We start from the raw sequence: 10,641 nt of genomic DNA on the forward strand, positions 1-10,641 counted from the left end.
AAAAAGGAATACAAAAAAAAATTGCCTAGTGTGTAGCGTCGTCCTCTAGTACTCATAGTACAAGCTTTGCTTAGTTTGGGGCTAGGTCGATCTATGTAACGTTATCCCCAAATATTTGTTATTATGTTGAGAAATGGTGCATCTAGATAGCCTAGATTTTATTCTAGCTGTTATTGTATTTTATTTTATAATTTACGTGTGTGTTTTGTGAATTGTAATTGCATGTCACTAACCTTATTTCATTCTAAGTTTTGTTGTACTTACTAACACTATATGGATCAAAATTGAATTGAAATTGAAATTATTATTATGATCTCGCTTTCCAAGTTTAGGTACCTAACTTGATGAACGAAATTTTGTCAAATGTTTCTAATCACCACTGTATTGAAGTGACTGTAAATACCCGTAAAAATGAGGTAATATTTAACCAATTAGCGTTGGACGGGCGTGAAATTGCCAATGATTGCATTCGATGCGCCTGCGGCGGCTTGTTTGTATGTTTATAAGCTTGCACGGTAGCTTAGAGTCGGTGAGGGAGAGATTGGGTTCGATTATTCATCTTTTAATTATTGATCTAGCGAAAGTGAAGGTCTCCATTTTAGATTGGGGAAACGTACGGTGCCAATATAGTTTAAAATCAAAACTCAAAAATACTTACCTAGTATTTACATTTACACATGTATATTTACTGTAAAAACCCGAAGTACCTACCGTAAAACCTAAGATTTACCAACTGATATTGGTAGAAGTTCGAAATATTTAGCCATCGGCATTCAATATTGAGCTTTTCTGTGATTTCCTTATTTTTAGAATATTTCTTAAAAGTTTTATAATAATCCGAAACTGAATTTAATAATAGGAATTTCTGTACGGTGTCAAACCGTTTGCCCTTATCGCCATCTGCCCATTGCACAATGGAATGCATTCATACCGCGTTTTTATCGAAAAAGTGCATTTTCGGTGAAAGGGCTTTTTATCGGGGAAATTGTGTGGTAAGTAAGTGGGGTGAGTTTTTTGATCGATTAGGGATTTGTGTAAATCCGTTCAGGTGTCGGTTATAACAAGATTTAAGTAGGTACGACTTACTTACTTTGGCTGGCGCGATGACCCAAAATGAGTCTTGGCCTCTAACTCAAGAGCACGCCACTTTGCCCGGTCCAGAGCGGTATCACGCCAGATTTCGCCGACTACCGTTTCTACACGTATGAAAGTCACAGGCATAGTACTTTTATAATATATGTATATTTATTACAGTTTTTAGTTATTAATAAAATTCATTCCCAGGCCCGACAGACCTAAATAATCGAATTTAAACTGTTGTGAGACATATATACTAACATTACTGTTGTGAGACCTAAATAAATTATCATGAGAAAACTTGCGACCAACTTTTTTCCCAAACTACTTAAATTTGTAAATAACCTAAATCCATACTTGAGTTTCCGCATCACTTTTGTCACTTTGTCACTTTTGTCATTTCCAGTAGTGACACGGGACGTTTCAAGTGGGATAATGTGACAATTACATGGCGTTTAAAAAGCCATGAGCATTATAGGGTTAATTTGGTCGTGTGAAAGTTTATTTAGGACTTTTTAAGTGGGCTAGTGGTTTTTGCAAGCAGTGTCCGTGAGAACCAAACATCAAACATTTATTCAGCAAATAGGCCACAGGGGCACTTTTACATGTCAATTTTTACAAACAATAAAATTAATCCAAAATTACAAAAAACAATTACATAAATATAAATGTTAAATTACACAAGAAAAAAAAACGAATAAAAACTATACAAATAATAGAAGTACTAAAATTGTTTAGAGATGTAAAAGTCTCTAGGTGTCAGAGATAAAATGTAGGTATATAATAATTATAAAAGATCATCAAATTATCCAGAGATGTAAAGGGTCTCCAAGACTTGAATTGTTATATAATTAATAAAAAGACAAGATATTAAATCAGACAAACAGACAAGAACCGAATGAAGTGCCTCACGTTAATGCCACTCAAAAGTTACATAGGTAAAATGAAGCCCATGTAACTTTAAACAGACCGGTCTCCACAAACAGCACCCGTTCACGAGTATGACGCGTATCTCAGCCATCGTCTCCCTCAACCTTCATTCGGGAAAGTGGCGACCCGTTCAAAGACGCCACCGTAAGCAAAGACTTTATTGGGAACTGTATTTGGTATAAAATCATTATTTATTATCATTTCGTTCCATTTGGAGTTGAAACTCTAGGTCCATTGGGTTCCAGCGCGCACAAGTTTGCAGAAATCCCGAAGCGTCTGGTTGACGTAACTGGTGACCGAAGAGCTGGCGGCTTCCTCGCACAACGTATCAGCATTGCGATACATCAACATCAACATCAACATCAAACATTTATTCAGAAAATAGGCCACAGGGGCACTTTTACATGTCAATTGTTACAAACAATAAAATTAACCTAAAATTACAAAAAACAATTACATAAATATAAATGTCAAATTACACAAAAAAAACTAATAAAAAATATACAAACAACAAAAGTACTAAAATTGTTTAGAGATGTAAAAGTCTCTAGGTGTCAGAGATAAAATGTATATAATAATAAAAAAGATCATCAAATTATCCAGAGATGTAAAGGGTCTCCAAGACTTGAATTGTTATATAATTAATAAAAAGACAAGATATTAAATCAGACAAACAGACAAGAACCGAATGAAGTGCCTCACGTTAATGCCACTCAAAAGTAAAGTTACATAGGTAAAATGAAGCCCGTGTAAACTTAAACAGACCGGTCTCCACAAACAGCACCCGTTCACGAGTATGACGCGTATCTCAGCCATCGTCTCCCTCAACCCGACCCGACCCGATCAACGACGCCACCGTAAGCAAAGACTTTATTGGGAACTGTATTTGGTATAAAATCATTATTTATTATCATTTCGTTCCATTTGGAGTTGAAACTCTAGGTCCATGGGGTTCCAGCGCGCACAAGTTTGCAGAAATCCCGAAGCGTCTGGTTGACGTAACTGGTGACCGAAGAGCTGGCGGCTTCCTCGCACAACGTATCAGCATTGCGTTACAGCCGAGCGAGGAAATGCCGCCAGCATTCTTGGTACAATGCCTCAAGGGCCTATTTCAGATTTAAGCTAGTTATTAATTTCGTTTACGTAGTACCACTGTATATATCTTGTATAAAATTAAAAGTATGAGCTTATAAGGCGGGAAGAAAAAAATAAGAAATTTAATAATAAGAAATTATTTTAAGTTCAAATTTCTATAATAGAATATCTCGAGTTCTCAACTTCTTCCCGCCCTGTTTCTATGCAAGAATAAATAAATAAATATTATGGGACATTATTACACAAATCGACTTAGTCCCACGGTAAGCTCAATAAGGCTCGTGTTGTGGCGAAAATAGTCCCGAAATATATTGCGTGTCAATACACACAGCAAAAATTCGATAAAAAAAAAATGTGTACCGTTTTTTGACCATTTCAGTGCGACTGTAACGAAAACGGAATAAAAGGTGCACTTCTCTCTCTAAATAAGAATTAAATAATTTATTTTACTGAGTAAAGCAAACATGTACAGTCGACGGCAAAAATATCGACCCAGACAAATGGCACAAAAATATGTGAACACGACTTTATTGTCTAAGTTGTAAGAGCGTACACATATTTTTGAACCTTTGGGAATGTATATATATTTATGCTCTTGACTGTACTTATACAATATTATTTGTAGAGCCAAAAATCATGCATTTTACGCGCTTCACTAAACTTATATTTTATTATGTACAGTCGCCTTCAGATATATCGGAGCGGCCAAGGTGGTCACAAATATCTGAACACGCCTCTATTGTCTGGGCGTTAGAGTGCGTTTTCAGATATTGTGAACACCTCGGCCGCTCCGATATATCTGATGGCGACTGTACACCGTACTTCTACCTACCTACCTACTATTACGTCTTGACTGCCTATTAAAAATATGCTTGCTCAGATAAATAAGAGCTTAGTCGTCTTTTGAGGGGCACCAAAATTTATTACAGAAGTAAGTACTTAATTATTAACCAAAGCACTCTACTCTATTTAACTTATAGAACCAATTATGTACTTAAACATAGCACGTGTCATAATATAGTCATAAATACCAGCACGTGCCTACTACCCATTTAACCACTCATTAGTATCATATCACTGTCTCAATCGAGAAACGCTGCGTTACTACGAAACACACGCGTCTCGCACGCGCCACGCACGCGCCGCCGACAGCCATGTTTTTTAAACATATAAAATTAGTGCCAAAGTGACATACGGTGAGTTTTGCAAGTAAGAATAAGTAGTAATTGGTAAGATATTTAAGTCATATAGAAGTAAAGTCAGCAATGTTCACTTTTTTACTTGTGGATAGAATAATATTTATTTCACACGTCCGTAGAATATAACGCTTTAGAAAAACAATTGAATGTTGCTGATTTTGCTTTTCTATATCATACATTTGTTTGTTTTCGAAAACTTTTAGGTTAGCCCATTCAACTACTAACAACAACACTCTTAACTTGGCCATCAGTGGAACTTGGACTTGGAAGTATAAGTATAACATAAGTAAGTATAAGTATATACATTAAGGAGACCGATAATTTCATGCGATTTCCGAGACATTGTCGGCTACCTGAGGTGCAACGAATTCTATCGACTGATCAAATCGGGAAGAACACATGATCTAATAGACTTGACGGCCGCCTGATGCTGGGAGGTGGTTACAAAACTTGGATGCTGCCTTGTGAAAATTTTGGTACCGTCATAAAGTATGTAGATACTCCCATTATCTCATAACCTTACAAAAGGTGACATGTTTCTACAATTTCTATTACATATTATAAAACTATTAGCCTTCATGGACCTTCAAGAAAAGAGCGTACACCTTAAACTTTAAAGACCGGGAACGCACTTGCAACCCTTCTGGTGTTGCAGGTGTCCATGGGTGACGGTAATCGCTTACCATCAGGCGATACGTCTGCTCGTTTGCTTGCCATATAATATAATAAAACAGAGCATTGATTGGCCATTTTAACAAACCTGCTTTTTTACTTGCTAACCAAGGCCTTTATAAAAAAATCATAATGCAATTTCACTAAATTGAATACCTATTGTATTAATTAAAGTGCAGATGTGCTCTCGAGTGACGTCACTGTTATCTCCACAAACAAACCTACAACGCTACAGTTAGTTTTCAATCAATCTCGAGTACACGAATACAAAGTACCAAATGTTACAGCGTTTGGTGGCAACCCTAATTTTTATATACAGTCACTATTACCTTTATGACTTATTATAATACGAGTGAATTTCGCGTGAGTCAGCTTCGAGTTAAATTGGTAACACTCGTAAATGACACCGTTGCAATAGAGATCTTATTCTTTTGTGTTTTGGTTGAAATTGCTTTGAGATAGTACAGCGTGCTTCGTAAAGTTTTCAAGTGTTTACGCTTGACATGAAGACAAACAAAATAGGTAAAGCAGCCACTAGGCACATGCAAGTTTAGTTTGACACAATACACATTGCACATTTGGCAATCGAAAATAATTTAAAAGTTTACTTTGTTTAGGTACTATACCGGCGTGACCGTCAGCACTGCCACAGAATAAGTAATAGTATTATACAGAACGGCCACGCACCGCCCCGCCCCGACTCGAATTACCGCCCCGCGACAGAAATCTGGCGGACTTCTGGCGTACTCGCTAGTTTTGCTGGGCATTTTCCGCAAATCGACATCCAATGTGCCTATTTTGCGTGAAACGAGGTAGCGCTACTCTAACCACCCCAGCTCCTCCACGAAGCCTAGCAAAGTCTTCAGGTAAAAACGGAACCCTATTACTAAGACTCCGCTGTCCGTCTGGCCGTCTGTCCGTCTGTCTGTCACCAGGCTGTATCTCATGAACCGTGATAGCTAGGCAGTTGAAATTTTCACAGATGATGTATTTCTGTTGCCGCTATAACAACAAATACTAAAAAGTACGGAACCCTCGGTGCGCGAGTCCGACTCGCACTTGGCCGGTTTTTTAAGCAACTTACACTATGACGCATGACGCGTGTACGGACGTGCCGTTCACACATGGAAACGCGAGTGATTTTTGATGTGCGTGTCCGCCCTGTGTCACTGCACTGCACTACACCAGGCGACAACATGGCGACAACTGGTCAACACGATTATAAGGAGTCACGATCCTCAGCAGTGAGGGAAAACGATCAAGAAGAAGAAGAAGAGGTACTAAATCAAGGCTCGGAATCGGTTTTTTCTTCATACAAAAAATACCGGTATTATTACTTTTTTTTTCGTTCTTACCTGTGATTAAGTCCTACGTAAAGAGCATAAAATAATTAAAAAATATTGGTCTATTTTGGGTTTAAAAAAACCGGTTCCGAGCCCTGCTATAAATATAAAAACCTCCGTTTTTTTGTAGGTCAGGTCGAGTCGAGCTGATTGGATGATTTTCACACAGGAGGTTGCCATACGAACTGTGATAAAACTAAAACAACGCAAGTAACGCAACCTATTGTGTTTGGGTTCGTTTTAGAAATGTCTCGAGTCTCGATGACTATCAGTTACCTGTTGAAAGAAAAGTACAGTCAGCGATAAAAGGTTGTATCAAGAATATTTTTGGCATAAAAATTTATTGACGCCAATTTGGTTTAGCTACTCATAATTTCTATTTTTATTTTTAACTTTTTTTTAAGCCTACTAAGTGTCCCACTGCTGGGCAAAGGCCTCTCCCCTTGATTTCCACGACTCCCGATTTGGTGTTTCCTCCGGCCAGTTGTTCAGGAAGCTGTCCAGGTCATCCCGCCATCTCCGTTTGGGCCTGCCCCGTCCACGCCCCTCTACCGGCATCCACTTGGTTGCTAAGCTAGCCCACCTCTCCGGATGCATGCGGTAGACGTGACCGGCCCAGTCCCATTTACACACTACAATACTTACATATTAAAAATTCGCGATATTAGGGTTGGTCCCATAATAAAAGTAGCTCAGTTTAGCGAGTAGAATCGAGCCCTGAATTTAAAGCCCCATGGTCATACATGGGCAGACATACTGTATGCCAGAAATGCCACCATGACAAGCACAAATAAATTGGGTAAACTGCAACAGTAAATCTCTACCAATTTGTGTGCTGCCGATTCATCTCAGGATTAGTGTCAGGGGGAGCTAATAGTTATGAATATTGTGGCCGTTATGGGTAGAATTATGACTATTTACAATATCGATAAAATCGATGGCTAATAATATATGTGGGTGTGTTTTGATTTTGCACCCTCATATTCAACTGGTTGTGTTGCGAAGTTTAAAAATATTGGGTCTAATCTTATTTATTTATTGACAACGGAAAAATAAACAAATATAGTGAAACTTACTAAGTAAACTTACTAAGTAAGTACTCTTAACGTAGGTTAAATTTTTGACCCAGATCGCCGTCAACGAGCAAGGTGCCCGAGGCTGGCCGTATTTCCTCGCTGTATGGCGATACTAATACGCCGTGTGAAGTAGTGGCCAGCCCTCTGGTCGCCTAGCCTAGGCCTTATTCCTGAATCAAAATTCTTCAAAATTCTTTATATCATAAAAATGTACATTTTTGTGATACAGGGGATGGAGCCGCCCGGTAAGCAAACAATGCGTTGGGAGGCACCGCTCTTCCCCAGGTTTATAAGTATTACAATATTAATAATATTTTTTTTATATATACTTATATAAGTGTATATTCGAAGCTTCGTGTTCCTGGTCATTAGCTTGGACACTAACACTTTGTGCAGGGCAGCAGCACAGCGTAGACAGAGACGGCTTTGGACAGAGTAGCATGGCGGTCTTTGGTGTCGGAGGCCAAGATCCACTTCGGGTCGTCGCGCCACAGCAGTAAGTAAGTATATATATAAGTGAGGAAAACTATTATAAATACAGATATAGGTAATTACTTATACAGAATTACTAGTTAATGTAGATTAGGCTAAGTCTGTAAATAGTCTTTGTAATCTTTCTTGAAATAAACAGTTTAAATTTTTTTTTTTTTTTTAATAGATTTTTAACTTCTAAGTTCTAAAGGGGCCCACTGACTATCAGTCCGCCGGACGATATCGGCCTGTCAGTTAGAACAAAAATTTGACAGTTCCGAACAACTGACAGGCCGATATCGTCCGGCGGACTGATAGTCAGTGGGCCCCTTTAGTCGTAACGAAGCTAATGTTGTATAAATAATAAGTATATTGGAAATATCTCTCTACCACTGGTGGTGACTTACTAGCAATGGCGAGTAGTCTATAAAACCCTACTGCTATCGATTTGCCAATTTTAATATGTATTAAACAGATGCAAACCTGCCCACATCAGCGAAGAAATTCAAAGGTGTATGTGAAGTCCCCAACCCGCATTGCGCTAGCGCGGGGACTATAGCCCAATCCCTCTCGCGCATGAGGTGGCCTGTGCCCAGCAGTGGGATGTATATAGGCTGAATTATTTTATAAGCAGATCGCTTCATTTTGTTAAGTCAGTCAGGTTGAGTTGTACATACACCTATTACCTTGTCACAGTGACAAACAATATGAGGATCGCTAGGGACCTCGTACTATTGTCACTGTGACAAGGTACGAAATGCATACTGCAATTAAATACCTTGACCGTGCCTCACTTGTGTATGTCGGTACACCTATAAGTGTATTTGCGGATCAATCCATCTTATCAGGGGCATTTTCCCTCAAGAACCTTTCTCCCCCAGCAACTGATGGCCGATGGTTATCGGTTCTAAGAGCTATCTACATCTAGGAACGTATATATAGTAATTCTCTGAACATTACATAGTCCGTTATTAGGGTTATTAGCCTGCGGGGAAACACCGGTCTACAATAACTCCATCAAAACGACATAAAATCATTAACCAACCCCATTAAAACGCCCCAAAATAGGATCACTTTAAAAAACTAAAACCAACAAACTTCCTCGGTTACAAATTCATAATTTGCTGACCATGTCGCTACCAACATACAAAATTAAAGCCACTCTATTATAAACCTTAACACGATCGTACAAAGTCTTATTTAGTTCTACATTCTACGATGTAGAATTCATCGCCTGAAAACAAAATAGCATCAAATCCATTCGAAATTATATTAAAATCTAAACCCTAAAGCGTTTGAAACAAAGTTGAATTCACTTTGCATTTCTCTCATTCTTACGTCACTTTAATATTATGCGTATACTAGTAAACTTTTTTGCCTGTAACGGTAGCAATGTTGGTAAAGACTATTGGTTTAGCGGACTCAGTAAATACGCGGATGAATATTAAACAAGACGGACAAACAGACAGACAATGACTCAATTAGCCTCGGGCTGGACTTGCATGTGTTTTAGCCTTGTTAGTTTTTTATTGTATGGTCAATATTGTTTGATTGGGGTATTTTTATTACGAGTTTATTGATGTGAGCTTGAATTTTGAGTTTAAAATTAAATCTGCTGCTTTTTCTCAATTTATAGTGTTTTTATCGGCTAATCAGAGTACCTAACCAAACCAATATTTCAGACCAAAAATGGAAAAAATATCAAAATTTAAAAAATCTAAATTTTGTCATATTTTTGTATGAGTAATTGAGGAACGAAATTTTCGTATTCCTAAACGGAAACTTCCTGCTTGTAAAATATTACAACTTTAGAAAATTATTATTACTTTACACGTGTAGAGAAAACAGCGGCTTGCGCCCAAGGTGGAGCTAATTTAAATCTTAAAGACTCAACTAAAGACTCAGACTAAACAACTATAAATGGACTAAAGTATAGGACTACCTACATAATATTAAGTACATAGGTATCTGCTCATATTTGTTTGTGTACCTGTGTCTCGGTGCGATAATAACAATGTACCTAATTGTATAATGAAACGATTAATATTGTTTAGCTATCTACCTACATTGCTGCGCCCATCAGGGTTTCATGTGTCATTTGTGTACCTACCTATACTCTTAAGTACTTGTAAAACCTGTAATGTACATGTGAAATGCAATAAATAAATACAATACAATACAATCTATATTGTTCAGCAATCGTAGTAACATCAATCTTATACTGCCGGAGAAACAATTCAGCCAAATGAAGTTTCGAGTGCAGAAAATAAACAGAATTCACTTGTTCCAACTAACAGTCGAAACTACCGAACTATTTGTTTATTCCAAGTATTATTATTATTTTCAGAGGGGTCCAAATGCGAAGGATTAGCCACCATCGAACCCGACACTAACCGCGAGGGGCACTTAATTACATTTGGCAAGGTTGACGTGACGACGCGATTTCGGAAATACAGATATCGGTATGTAAACTCAAACCCAGACTCAATTCTTACAATGATGCATTCTCAAAAATAGCTAGAATCAGTCACGTCACGATTTACACACATTATTAAATTGTAAAACGGGACTTAACCCGTATTTAAGTTTTAAGATTTACCTCCGACGCTTCGAGGACGGCGCTGTCCTCGTGGTATCGGAGAAGCTGGCTAAAGTTGACATCAACATCTTCTAGCCGCGCGAGTTTTTCGAACTATCCGCACTTGGTCTTGTTTATCAGCTTGAATGTTTTGCGTACTCTATCGACACACAACACTAATATTCGATTTATCGACTGTC

The sequence above is a fragment of the Cydia strobilella genome, chromosome 7 (assembly GCF_947568885.1).
Source record: "Cydia strobilella chromosome 7, ilCydStro3.1, whole genome shotgun sequence".
In the NCBI taxonomy this organism is placed as follows: Eukaryota; Metazoa; Arthropoda; class Insecta; order Lepidoptera; family Tortricidae; genus Cydia; species Cydia strobilella.